The sequence below is a fragment of the Mauremys reevesii genome, linkage group 1 (assembly GCF_016161935.1).
Source record: "Mauremys reevesii isolate NIE-2019 linkage group 1, ASM1616193v1, whole genome shotgun sequence".
Taxonomy (NCBI): Eukaryota; Metazoa; Chordata; order Testudines; family Geoemydidae; genus Mauremys; species Mauremys reevesii.
The window spans coordinates 117,887,133-117,900,208 of record NC_052623.1 but is presented as its reverse complement, the minus strand read 5'-3'; the positions used below and the strand labels follow the sequence as shown (position 1 = coordinate 117,900,208).

At 40.8% G+C, this 13,076-nt stretch overlaps 1 protein-coding gene across 3 annotated transcripts in view; it reads left to right on the top strand.

The window, feature by feature from the left end:
- The first annotated feature begins 807 nt into the window (after window positions 1–807).
- Window positions 808–13,076, top strand: part of NCK2 (NCK adaptor protein 2) — a 163,386-nt gene continuing 151,117 nt past the window's right edge. The window contains exons 1-2 of one of the 3 annotated variants that reach the window (XM_039500423.1): window positions 4,310–4,377; window positions 10,024–10,128. The gene's annotated coding sequence lies outside the window, so the exon portion shown is untranslated. Of the gene's footprint in view, window positions 856–1,315; window positions 1,620–4,309; window positions 4,378–10,023; window positions 10,129–13,076 lie in introns of those variants that run through there. The other 2 variants (XM_039500420.1, XM_039500408.1) reach the window with 2 other exon arrangements.

Sequence of the window (13,076 nt, the reverse complement as noted above, 5' to 3'; positions counted from 1 at the left end):
TTTCCTGTCTTGCACACAGTTTTTTGTTTTGGAGAGGGGAAGAGCATAGGAGAACCTAGGAAAATTTAAATACAAAAATATGTTAACAAAATATAGAAGTTGAATGTTTACAATGGCAAAAAAGCCAGGAAATGCAAAATTTATGGTTCTCATGGGAAGCAGCAATGCTAATTTTCTCATACTACACGTTTTAAACTTTATTATTTTACTGTAGCATCCCAACATAATTCAAAATACTAGATGTGTAATAATATGGACACATTAAAGTTATGAGGATTTAACTCAGGCATTTCCTATTTTTGTGCTCTTAAAGTCATAACTGTGCTATTGCAGTAACCATATTTTGCATTTAATTTCTTGCACAGAGGCAGCACTCCCATTACCTTTTAACTAGGGAGCTAGTGTATTCCCTCCGCTCCAGTCCTGCCTCCAGGAGGCAGAGCTTCTGCAAGTGACCTCACAGACTTGGCCAATCCGCTCGATTAGACGCTGTGATGCTATTCCTGAAAGTTCCCTTCCCTAGGGTGGCACTTCGGGGAATAACATTGAATGCTTTCTATTTTTAGTGGGCAGGCCAAGCGCTTTGTCCCCAGCCCTGCCTGCTAACCCCAATTCAACTTGTCGGGAAGGAGAGGGAAACATGTGCAGTTCAGCAGGAGAAATGACTGAAATCCTCTCGAGTGAATCCCTGACAAAGGATGTGTTAGGCAGAGCGTCCCTCGCGAAGGACGCCTTAGGCACCTATCACGCTGCCAACTCCGTAGCGCTGCTAGAGTCAAAAAGAGGGTGGGTGGGGGAACGGCTTTGTGCGGCTCCATCTTTTCTCTCTCACACCGTCTCTCTCAGTCGCTCCAGGTCAGTTTTGCTCAGTTTACAGGCAGAGCGACCTGCTTTGGCTCCCCTCACGCGGGCACACGCAGCCTGGGCTCGGCGAGGCTCGGCCCCCTACGCCTGGGGCAGCACAGCCCGGGCGACCCAGCTCCTCCTGGGCCTTGGCCCGCCCCGGCTCACAGCGCTCAGGTGTGCGCCGGCGAGTCCGGGTCCGGGTCCGGGCCCAGCCGGGGGCTCGATCCTGGCCGTCCGAAAGCTTTAGCGGCTCCGCCCTTAGGAGCGGGGCCCGGACCCCCCCCCCAAACTTTGCGGGCGGGGGGAGGGAAGGAGCCGCCCCGCGCCAGCCCAGCTCCGCTCCCGGCCGGAGCGAGGGGGAGTCCAGGGTCCCGCCCCTCCCGGCCGCGGCTGGCAGGAAGGGAAGGGAAGGGAAGGGGAGGGGTGTGTGTAGCGGGGGGAGGGGCCGTTGCTGCCGCCACCGCCGCCGCCGGGCTGAGGAGAGGCAGGAGCGCCGGGGCCTTGGGCACGTCCAGCCGGCCCGGGGGAGGGGTGAGGAAGAGGAAGGGGGAACTCGGCCCCTCACGAGGACGCAGCCGCCCGCATCCGCCGGGGAGGGGGCAGAGCGCGCGGGGGAGCCAGCCGCCGCCGCCGAGACAAAGAGCGGAGCCCGCCTGGGAGACCCCCCCCCCCCCCCCGCTCCGCTGCTGCTGCCATTACTGCTCCGCTCCCGCCCCGCGGCCGGAGAGCGCCGGGCCCCCGCCCCGCAACGAGCCAGCGCTGCCCGGCCCGAGGTGAGAGCGGGGCCCGCCGGGAGGGGCCGGCGCCCGCCGCACACTTGTGGCGGCCGCTGCGGGGGAGTTGGGCGGCCCCGGGGCGCTGCCGGGCCTAGCGCCCCCTTCCCCGCTCGGTTACCGGGCCCGCAGCCCCGCGCGGGGAGCCCCAGGGGGCGGGACTCGCGGGGGCGGGGGCGGCGAGCCCGGGGCCGCCGGAAGGCGGCGGGGGGGGGGGGTGTTTCGCTGCCACGTTCGGTCGCTGTGTCTGCGGGGAGGCCGCCCGGTCCGGCCGATGGAGCCGCCGCACAAGCGCCTCGTCCTCGCGGAGTTCGTGTGTGTGTCTGACAGCTGCTGCTGCTGCTGCTTTGTAGCCGGGTCCGTGCTGGGGACGGGGCAGGGCAGAGCCGCGCGGCGGCTGCGTCTCTAGCCGGGCTCTGGGGCTCCGCCGGGCTCGCCGCCTCACCCTGCTCTGCGGGCTGACCCCGGAGCCGCGCTGCTTCTAACGTGGCTTAAATTAAGTGCAGCCCAGGTCTCGCTGTGTAGCTCAGAGCCTGACAAGCAAAGGGGCAGAAAACAATGCTCAGCTAGGACTCCAATGATAACCCCGTCAGTCAAATAACCAGTCTTAATATGGCCAGTTCCTGATGTGATGATAAATCCCGAATAAAGATTGTATGAGTATAATAAAAGCAAATCGGCAAAGGCAAAACTGATTATTTGCATTTCTGTTTTTAATAATTTCAGCATCTGCAATTTAGTAGGAATATTTAGCCTAGGTCAAGTAGCACCTAGTACTTATTTCATCTTAAATGTTAAAGTTTACATTCTAATGGAAAGTTGGTATCGTGTAAAGTTTTCAGAAGAGTTTAATGTGGTATTTGAAACATTGACAAGCATTAGTATTAAAAAATTAGCTATCATTTGTTTACTAGGAACTCCATTTTTATATATGGTAATACATGTTTATAAAACATGTTTAGAGAATGTTAGATCCTTTGTACCTATTTAATAAGTCAAACCCAGCACATGACACAATTAAAACAAACAAAGCCAAAACAACCTTCAGATGCTACAACATAGGAATATTCTGATGTTTATATTTGGTGATTTTAAACTTTGCATATATATCTAAAACTGTATTTCACTTTTGTAGAAACGGTGTTACATTTAATGCCATTAAAGTCAGTACATTGTAGTAGGCTGATACTTCCCATTTATGTTAGTGTTATGGTAGCTAGACTAATAATCAGTAATACTGAGCAGTCTACAGTTGCTGGGGACAGGGGATCAAAATAATACCTCAATTAAAGATTTGATTTAGGTTAATAAAAAACAATCCAAAAACAAACCTACAGATATCCTTCTGTGAGACTCTGTGTGGGCAGAATAGGTTAGTAATTCAGGTTAGAATTACAACTTTGATTAATCTTCAGGTAATGTAGTTTGTATGGTATTTCATGTCTCCTGTTAGGGGACCATTGCACTGTAAATAGCTGTGTCTATTGAAAGAAATTGTGAACTAAATATTGAATTTAACTTAAAATTGTTCTTTTTTTCCTGTGTTGGTTTAAAAATTTGAGTGCCATCTACATTTTTTTTATTTAATTTTGCCCTTTGTGTATCTAGATTCCATTTCTGTTTCTACTTTCTTATTTGGGGCTGGAGTGGTAGTTGTCTCTGAAGGCCATACTATTGCTGTAGCAGCTTACTGAACAATAGGAAATCAGACTTCTTTTCAGTGATGGCACAGGAGTGTTGTCCTAATGCCATATATACAAGTTAGCTCTGCCATGTTTGGCTTCTGTTCTCCAGAACTTGGGCCAGGAGCTTAGAATGGAGGAGAAGTCTAGGTTTTTAAGTGCTTACCAGATGAGAGCTTCTTAGAAAGGGTCTCTTTTTAGCTTAACAATATATCCTCTGGGAAGTGTCATTACCCTGCTGTTTGTTGCAACTGCTCTTAAGCAATCTTAGCCTGTCATCACCGCTTAGGAACTGTGATGCCAATACATCTTATATTTGGATTGTAGACATAACTGTAACTACAAAATAAGATTTAGGTAGCTTAGTGATTTTAGTGCTTCTGAAAGATATTGTCTTTACAACTCTGAAAACTGAAATCTTCTGTCTGACCCAAGCAGTCAGGTTTTTAAGTTTATATTTCAAGTTTTGCTATCCCACCACTATTTTCCCAATGGAGAGCGTTTCAGTCTTCATAACTATTCCTTGTTTTCTTTGCTGCGACTTTCAACAAGGAGGCCAGTTGTGCAGAAGATATTTGTGAGTAGGGGTGGAGATTGGAGGCACTCTTGCCTACGATCATCCGGACTAAAATTTGCAAATAATTGTTTATAGGTCAGTGAACAGCCTTAAGATGGTAAACATTTTGACACTGCCTGTGTCAGCTGTATTTGAATCATTGCCCAGAGGTGAAAGGCATATTCCAGCTTCTTGAGCCAGATAATAATCTTCCAAATCTTCTTCCCCTTGCTCTCCTGCAAAAGAAACAGAGGTTGTAATTAGTCGTCTACCTTCTGCATGGTTCCTTATATTGACCTCTGGGTAGTAGGTGTCTGATAAATTTGAAACTCCAGCATCTCACTGGCTCCTGTAACATAGGGAACTTACTATCTCTTCTTCTTCCCCCCCCCTCCCCCCCCCTTCATTTCCCTTGAAAGCCTCCTGATAGCTCTCTGGAGTTGGGTGAGGAAAGGTCCCTGGCAGTCTACACCTCTCCCAGCATCTCCTGGCTGCTGCAAGGGGAGAGAGCAGGACAAAGGTCTGCTATTCTTTTCTTCCCTATAATTTATTCTTATTGCGTTCTCTTCCACTGTTGATAACTGTTGTATATTCCTTTGCTGATATCCATGGCTTTCCTCAGCAGCAGCCTAAAATTTGAGATTCCAGCAGCTTCCTTTTTGGCTACAGTTCTGAACAGCAATCGTGAAACTGACTAGAGTTGTCTATTTCTTAACACAGCTGCTTCTTGGTAGAGTTACTCAGGGTGCTGCTGCTTGGCAAGTTGTGAGCTGCAGCGGCATCAGAGCTGCCTACAGACTCATGGAGACAATACTGTATTAGTGTACATTTGGCTCAGGGTTGAAAGGCTGTCTTTAGGCCCACTTATCAGGGAAAACTTTCCACTTAACCTGATAAATGGATTTTTCAAGGCATGGTTGTAATAATTACTTTTTCTATGTTAGGAATTTTATTTGTGGAACTAGTCAAAAGATTTGAAGTAATTTCCCAGTGGTTTGCTATAAATTTAGTTTCTCTAGTGTTTTTAGTTTGAGTTCAAAATGAATTTAGTAGTAGTGAAAGATCCTGGATAGACCTCATTGGACACAGTGCTCCATCAAAATAGCTCAGTTCGTTTTTGGAGGGCTAGCCTCTGGGGATGGGCGAAGTTGCTGTGGAGGAGAGCTGCTTTTTCACTTCCCTTAAAGGAAAATACCTAAAGAAAGTGAATTTTCTTTTTATCATATTTAAGGTATGCATAAATACCACAATTCCTTCAGTTTCCATAGGGTGAGATGTTGTAAAAACACTCACAAGTTATGTGGGGTGGTACCTCTATTAATATTTGGATGGAATCTCTCCATGGAAAACTCAGCTGTTCTTGGTTATTTAGTAGGTAGCATTATTTCCTCTAAGTGCTGACCTACACGGTGAGTTGCTATGTGGCAAACCAGGGTGAGACTATAGCACACCAGCTTGCTGTTCAGTAATGTGTCCTGTGTGGACATTATTGCAGCACAGTTGAAGTCTTGGAGTTCAGCTTGGCTTGAAACTATAGTTTGCCAAGTCTCATACTTCAGGATTTTTGCTTGGCTAACTATGCTTTCAGGCCAAGTTGCACTCCAGAACTTTCAGTGCACAGTAGCAGTGTCCGCACAGGATGTTACTGCGTGGGAAGTTGATGTGCTATTCACAACCTGGCTTGCTGTGCGGTAACTTGATGTATAGAAAAGCCAGTCAGCTAAATCAATTTCCCGTGCTGGTATGGCACTGTTATGAGATACCATCTTCTGGAAGAGATATTAAACAAGGTCCTGATGACTTGTGGTCATTAAACAACCCATAGCACTTTTTGCAAGACTCTGACTGTTGACCCAAGTGTTCCAAGCCAATTTCCATTTTAGATAATTCCATTTTATCTACCAAAATCTGCCTGCAGTTGCTATTAGATACATTAGCCAGTTTATCATAAATTATTCTGTAGTGGAGGTCTGTATAGGTAAACTGATGATATATTTCACTTTAATAGTGGGTGAAGCAATTCTTTATGGTGTTTAGTTTTTTAAAGTGATTTGAAATTTCTCATGCTGAAGGGGCTACATAAATGTATGATTTGTTATTTTTAATTAATACAAATGAAACGAATTCATTTATAGTGCATGAAATGGAATAGAAAGTTGAATTACAAGAACAGATCTGTGTAAAGTATTCATCTTCTACATAGTAGATGAATTTGTTTCCATTGTTAACAAAAGAATGCATCCTAAATTTTGAACACATGAGAAAAAACACTTCTTGTATAGCGAGTTGGTTCAACGGAGTGCATTTTTAAGATTTAGTATGCTTTATTAAGTGTATAAGCTCAATTGTGGATAAATTTTTTTTGATTAGCAATTATCAACATTATTAATTTAAAACTGTTCTAAATATGCATAGAACCAAGAAGAGTGTACCAGCCACTTTACTGAAAGTGTTGAATTTGAAAAATACTGAATGTTATGAAAAATTCTTGGTTAGTTACCTAAGTGTCCACTCTATTAGGTAGGCTGTAACAGAGTGTTTTGTGAATGTCAGAAATAAGCTTTATATGGCAATGTGATTTTCTTTCCTGCCTGGTGGATGAGGTCAGCGTCAAAACTGACATAGGTTTCAATGTGGTGATATTCATAGTATAAATACATACAAGTTGAAGTAGGTAAAACTCAAGATGACCATGTAATGGTCTAGGAAGGACAACTTTCAAAGTCTTCTAAGGAATGTAGATACAAATATACATTACATTAAATTTTCAAACTTAGACACTATATTAAATACATAGAAATCAGAAAAGTGTTTCTTCAGCAACTTTAACCTCAGCATTGTTGCACCTGTGAAGTATTTTAGGTAACTCTTTATGACATGCAATGCAGATATTGAGGTATACAGTATGTCGAGTATGGTCAAGATCCATTGATCTAGGAAACATAGTATAGGTCTGCTTTTCAAATCAGGGAGTGCCCTTTGAAGTGAATGCTTTTATTTTTAAATAAATGTCTTTACTCCTGATTGAAAGGCAGGTTGGGAGCTAGGATATGGTCTATAATCTGTCAGTAGTGCAGTAAGTCTCCTAGCGAACAGCTTGGATACTGTGGTGGGCAGCACACCTTCTCCTTTTTGCCACCTTGTCAAAGGATTCTACTTGGATTATTTTTTAAGTGCTCATAATGGGTTGGATGCTGTACAAGACTTGGTTCCTATCTCAAATATCTTCGTTTGAACTGATCAACAATAAAAGAAAAAGCACTGGCAGACCTAAAGGGACATTTTGTTTTACAAATTTATTTTACTGTGTTTTTTTAAGAAGGGGAGAGTGATAGCATTTTTCCTGATGTGGGTTAATATTTTGGGGATGCTGAAAGGTCCAGATTATTTGTGGCTGATTTTTATGTTAATAGAAAAAGGGATACAGGTGGATTTAGAAGCTTTTTTAAGGGACAGAGATTGAGGACTGTGTTCAGTAAAGCAAGTGCACTAAATCCCATCCTTTTTTATAGTATCGGGTTTCTATGAAACAATGCTAAAGGATCCCCCCCCCCCAGCCTAAGGGGAGGATCTACGGGATCTCAGAAACCCACTAATTTTGGGGGACAACTAATAAAAGAACAGGGACAGGAGTGTGGTCAAAGGGTCATAAGAAGGGAGCCTGACGGGGACACCGAGCAGAGAAACCGGACAGCGCCCACTGCTCCTCGAAGGCGTCAAGGGAGCCAGTGGACGCTGCCCAGAGGAACTCCGCCCGGATACGTGAACGGACTAAGGACCGGAAACAAGCCCCACAGTCACAGGAGTCTCCATTGGCCAACCGCCTCTCCCTGGTCGCATAGATGGCCATTTTAGCCAGGGCGAGGAGGAGGTTGACCAGGAGGTCCTGTGACTTTGTGGTATGTGGGAAGGTGCTTTTCATTTTCTCAGCTGCTAACAGCTTCTGCTTTATGCAGGAGTTGGCTGCTTTCCTTAGTAATGGCAGCAGTCTTCTTGCAGTAGCTGTAGGTCAGGCTGACACAAATATGGGTATTCAGTCCAACTTGGAGCCATCAATGGGAAGATGGATGGGGGGCGGGGTTTGATAAAGGGAAGTGTACTGCTTCTTATGCTGCGGCAAGAAGCTAGATTCTACTAGCACTGGAGGTTGCTAGCTGCTTAGTGCTGAAAGTTACCAACACTGATCTCCATAGAAAAGGACTGAACTTGTTTTTGGAATGATTGCATCTATCAGCTATAGTGTCTTTTATTTATTTTTAAAAGAGGTCATTAAATGTTGAAGAGCAGCTGGCTGTTCATAATTGGCTTAGATAATTTTGAGAAGAAAACATTTTTTAAAAATTATATTAAATATATCAAATTATATATATTGTTATAAAGATCTGAACAGCAAAGAAATACCATGTTTTAAAGGCTTTCATTCCATATGATTCCCAAAGTACTTTAAAAACTATACAACATTACTTCAGTCATCACTGAAGTTTTAGCCACCTCTGTGGTAAAATATATCAGTCTAACCGCCCTCAGCTACACTACACTAGGAATATAGGGCAGAAAACAAAGACCGCTAAATCCAGTTGACATTACAGGAGTAATTTAGGAAGGCAGAGTTTAATTAACCATTTTAATAATAATTTATTTTGAACTTCTATCTAAGACTATGAAAGTATCTTAGAGACATTAATGAATTAAGACTGCCACTTGCTGAATCAATAGCACCGCTTCTTAGAGGAAAACTGAGTACAGAGCAGAATGTATCCTCCTTAGCTTTTAGTTCTGGTGAGATGACAACCCAATGTAGTATACATGTAGGGTCTTCCCCTTCCTTCAAATTGCAGTGTGTGTTGATTTGGTGTTTTCTGTTTCTCATCTTCATTATACATCTTGGTTGACATCCAGTGTCAACCTAAATGAATGCTGTTCGAAAGAAATTCAGTGCTTAGTTGAAAAGCTGGTGCCATTTTGTATAGTGACCAGGGAAGGATTTTTCAACCTTTCAGTGCAAAAAACAGTACACGTATTTGTAGACAACATTTTGGGGCTGCATTTTGTTAATCTGTCATAATGACAAACCACATGTTCATTTCCTGGCCGTATGATGTACTTCCAAACATACTAAAAGGGTTATTAAATTTCACAACTATTGCATGATGAAGTGGCAAGGATTCTGGATTCTATGGAGTGGAAATACAGACGTCTATAAGTTAATGTTGCCCCACGACTTAGTAAAATTTATTGTAGAATTCTTTCATCTCTTCAGTGGAGCAGAAATACAAGATCCTATTGTAATTTAAAGTTTGCATTTGTCCAACAACTAACGTATAAAATTGTATTGGCTGGAAAAAATGCTAAATTCAATAAAATTGGCATTGAACATTTACTTTTGCCAATTAAAACCACATTTTGTTTCATTTTAAGACTCCCTTGTAATCAGTTTAAAAATTTATAAGCTGTTGCAAATGTGTACAATATTTACTTAACTCCCTTTTAGAAAAAGTATGAAGCAGCAAAAATTTGAGCATATTGTGTCAGAAGAAAGCATTTATTTGCTTTATTTAAAATTTTTGAAGCATTGGCAACAACTAGTCAATGTATCAACCTCACTCTTCAGTTTTGCAATTGAGGGAGGAGCAAGAAGCTGACACGTGGAGGTCATGGGAAGGAGAGGAGAAGAAACCCAGCAGTGATACAAAAGTTCCTATTTTTTGTTGTTTAGCTTTGACTAACATTTATCAGCAAACTTACAGCTTCAGCTGGACATCTCTTTTGGCTTAAACCAAAACTCAGTTTTGTAAACCTAGAAAAGAATCTATACATAATGACAGCGTAACTTGAAGGTATAGTACTTCAGTACGTACTATTGCATGGCAACTCAGTTTAAATAAGATGAAACTGACAGTAGTATACAGGTTTTATGGTACAGTTGTGTATTCTCTTATCAGTGAAAAATGTCATCTATGCACCTTCTGTAGCATTAAAGAATTAGAAATTGGTGGCATCTAGTTGTTGCAGTTACCCTCTTCCCATTTGTTCTGTTTTATGATACCATATCCTTTGTTAGACAGCCTTACACAGATTCCCCCATAATCTTGTTTAAGACTTACTTTGTCAAATAAAATATGTTGAAGTCAATGATTTTTTTTCTTTTCTTGTCTCTTTTCAACAGGCTTGTGTTTTTAAATTAAAAATGACAAAATGGATACAATATTATGGCTACCAAAGGAAAACAGTGAGAATTTCAAGCATAAAGGTTGAATACAAAAATATTTAAGTAAGCGCTTAATGTTAAATATTTTCTTTAAAAGGAATGTGAATCATTAAGAATCTAAATTTACCAAGTGCTCCCTTTTTTCCAGTTTTTAATTTTTTGATGACTTGTCACTGCTTAGCTCTGTCGGGTTTTGTAGTCACTCTGATACAGTGCTGCAATTGTATAAAATATTTCTATTGTGGACTTACTTTTACATTAAATTTTGAATTCCATTTAACATCTGTAAAGAGGAAAATTAACACTACTATCTCAAATAATAAACATTATAATAAGGGATCTGCCCTCCGCTTGACACTGAATGATTAACCTTTTCTTACATCAAAAGACTTTGTTTTATAATATTGAGGATTCTGGATGACCTAATTTGAGAATATTAGGAGTTTAATCAGATATCTGTGTAAGGGTTATGTAATTTGTATTTGTTTTAAAATTGGGTTGTAATCAAGCTTGTGTTTAGCACAAGTATCAGAAGATGACCCATCTTAATAAGCACTCAGGCTATTAAGGGATGCATGTGGAATCTTAATGATCTGAAATTATATAGTATCAGAAAGGTAGCTGTATTAGTCTGGATCTGTAAAAGCAGCAGAGAGTCCTGTGGCACCTTATAGACAAACAAACGTATTGGAGCATGAGCTTTCGTGGGTGAATACCCACTTCGTCGGAAATTATATAGTCTTACTTTAAAAGAACACTAGCCTGTCCATTAAGCTGTGATGGGTAAAGTTGTTTGCATGGCTGATGTGCATTTTTCTACCTTTACTTTCTTGTAATATCATTGTTCATAGCTCTTTTATAACCTTTTGCTCTCTTTCTGTTTTAAAGATGTGGATATTCATTTAACTAAATTTTTAAACTTTTTTCTTTCCCCTCACAGAATTGGGGAATCAGAAAGATAGTCTTACTATGATTTAAAAGCAGTGTCAAAACATTCTTAATTTTTCTTTATCATTTGCATCCTAATTAGCACATTGTGACAGTGATCTGCGAAAACTTAGGCACTTTATGCCTGGTGAGTAGTCCTATTGAAGTGAATGGGCCTACTTAGTGTGTAAGGTTAAGAACTTTTGAAAATCTTCGCAGGATCAGAGCCTAAGTTGCATCGTAGATCAGATGTTCTCTAGTCAGGCATTCTTTAACTTGTCAAAGTGCATATGCTAAGTTGTATGATGAACTTTTGGTAGCCATGCAATTTAAGTAATCAACTTATATTTACAGCCAGATTCTGTACCCCTGCATAGTACCTTGCAATTGATTTAATGGGATTGCTTGTGGAGTGAGAATACCCTTACTCATTAAGTACTTTCAGAATCCATTAAAGAACGTGAATTGATCAAAGAGGGCTTAATCCAATGCCTGCTGAAGTCAATAGAGAAAGAGAAGGATTGATAATTGGGGGGGGGGGAAATAGGAAAAGGAACATTTTCTGTACTATATGGATGATTTTTTTTTTAAAAAAAAAGGAAAACTAGGCAAGGGCAAAACATAGGCAATAGATTAAAAAGCAGAAAAATTAATGTGAAAATAGTTATTGGGTTTTAAAAATTGAAAAAGATAAATTAAAATAAAACAGAGCAAAAAAAAAAAACCCCATTTAAGTTGACCCATTTAGTGGTCCGCTTAAGTCTTTGGGATTGTTCAGAATGTACAGTATAAAGATATAAGTGTGTAAATCTTAGCGGGCTCAGGGCTGAAGAAATTTTATGGTCTTGAACACTGATCTTCCAAAGAGTACCCAAATCTTTTTATTTTCTAAATGAGATATATTAAAAAAAATCACAATAGATATTTTAAGTAGATTACAAAGACTTCTTTCCGATCTCCAACAATTGTTAAATTCCTTTAATTTGCCTTTCAGAATAGGTCTGGTCATGATTTATTTTTGTTATTTGATTTCCTTTTTTTGACTACTGAAATGGGGTTTAGATAGTTGGGAATTTGGATTCTCCTGAAATTTACTTTGGTTTAAGGAAAAAAACAAACAAGTCTGTCATAGCACAATGTAAAGCAGATGATGAAAAATGGTTGTCGCTTTTAATGTCATGGCTGGGAAGGATTAATTAAAATGGATATAGTCTAATTTTTATATGTATTATATAATTTTACCTTTTGCAGAATTGCATTCAATCATTAATATGCTTAATAGATAACATTAGAAGCAGTCTAGAATTCAATAGGCTATATTGTTGTTGCAAGTAAGAGTGAAAATCTGGTATACCTTCACTTGAAATTATCTGACTACAGCAGAGCCTCAGTTTAGCATAGTTTCCCACACGAGGAAGTAGCTTAATGAAAAACATCTAGGGATGGGGGTTCTCTTTCTTTGTTGCATAATCATATTTTTGCAACTTAATACTTTTTATGCATTCTGTTTATGCACATTCGATCTGGATGTGGGAGGAGTACATCGTTTGGGCCAGTTTCCATTTATTCTACTAGTATATAATCTGAACTGTTCCATTGGTCATAGATAATGATTTTAAATGTAAGGCACTCAGGGTTGTGTTACAATTGTTTGAATTATATTACAGAGAGGATTGCAAAAGTCTTAATGACAGTGTTAGGCCAGTTTCCTAGACTCTGTTTTTTATTTTTACTTTCAGGTAAAATTGCTTTTCGGCCTGAGGGTTGCATAAAATCTAGGGGTATCATGACCACCTTCTCTTTCTTTATTACTAGATGGGAAAAGACTCAAACCGTTTTGGTTTTATAAAATGAGGTTAGTAGTGTGGAAGAACCTGAGAGCCACTGGGATGAAAGATACTGTTGTTTTTCCTCCCTGCCCTTCCCAGGGACTATGCCCTGTTTGTTTCTGAATCTTCAACCCTGTGCCCCTGAACTGAAATTGAGCAATCACTGAATATACATACGTTTCAATAGATTCATCATATGAACTAAAGGGACACTGACAACTATGCATTTTTAAAAACGGATTTAAAAAAAAAACA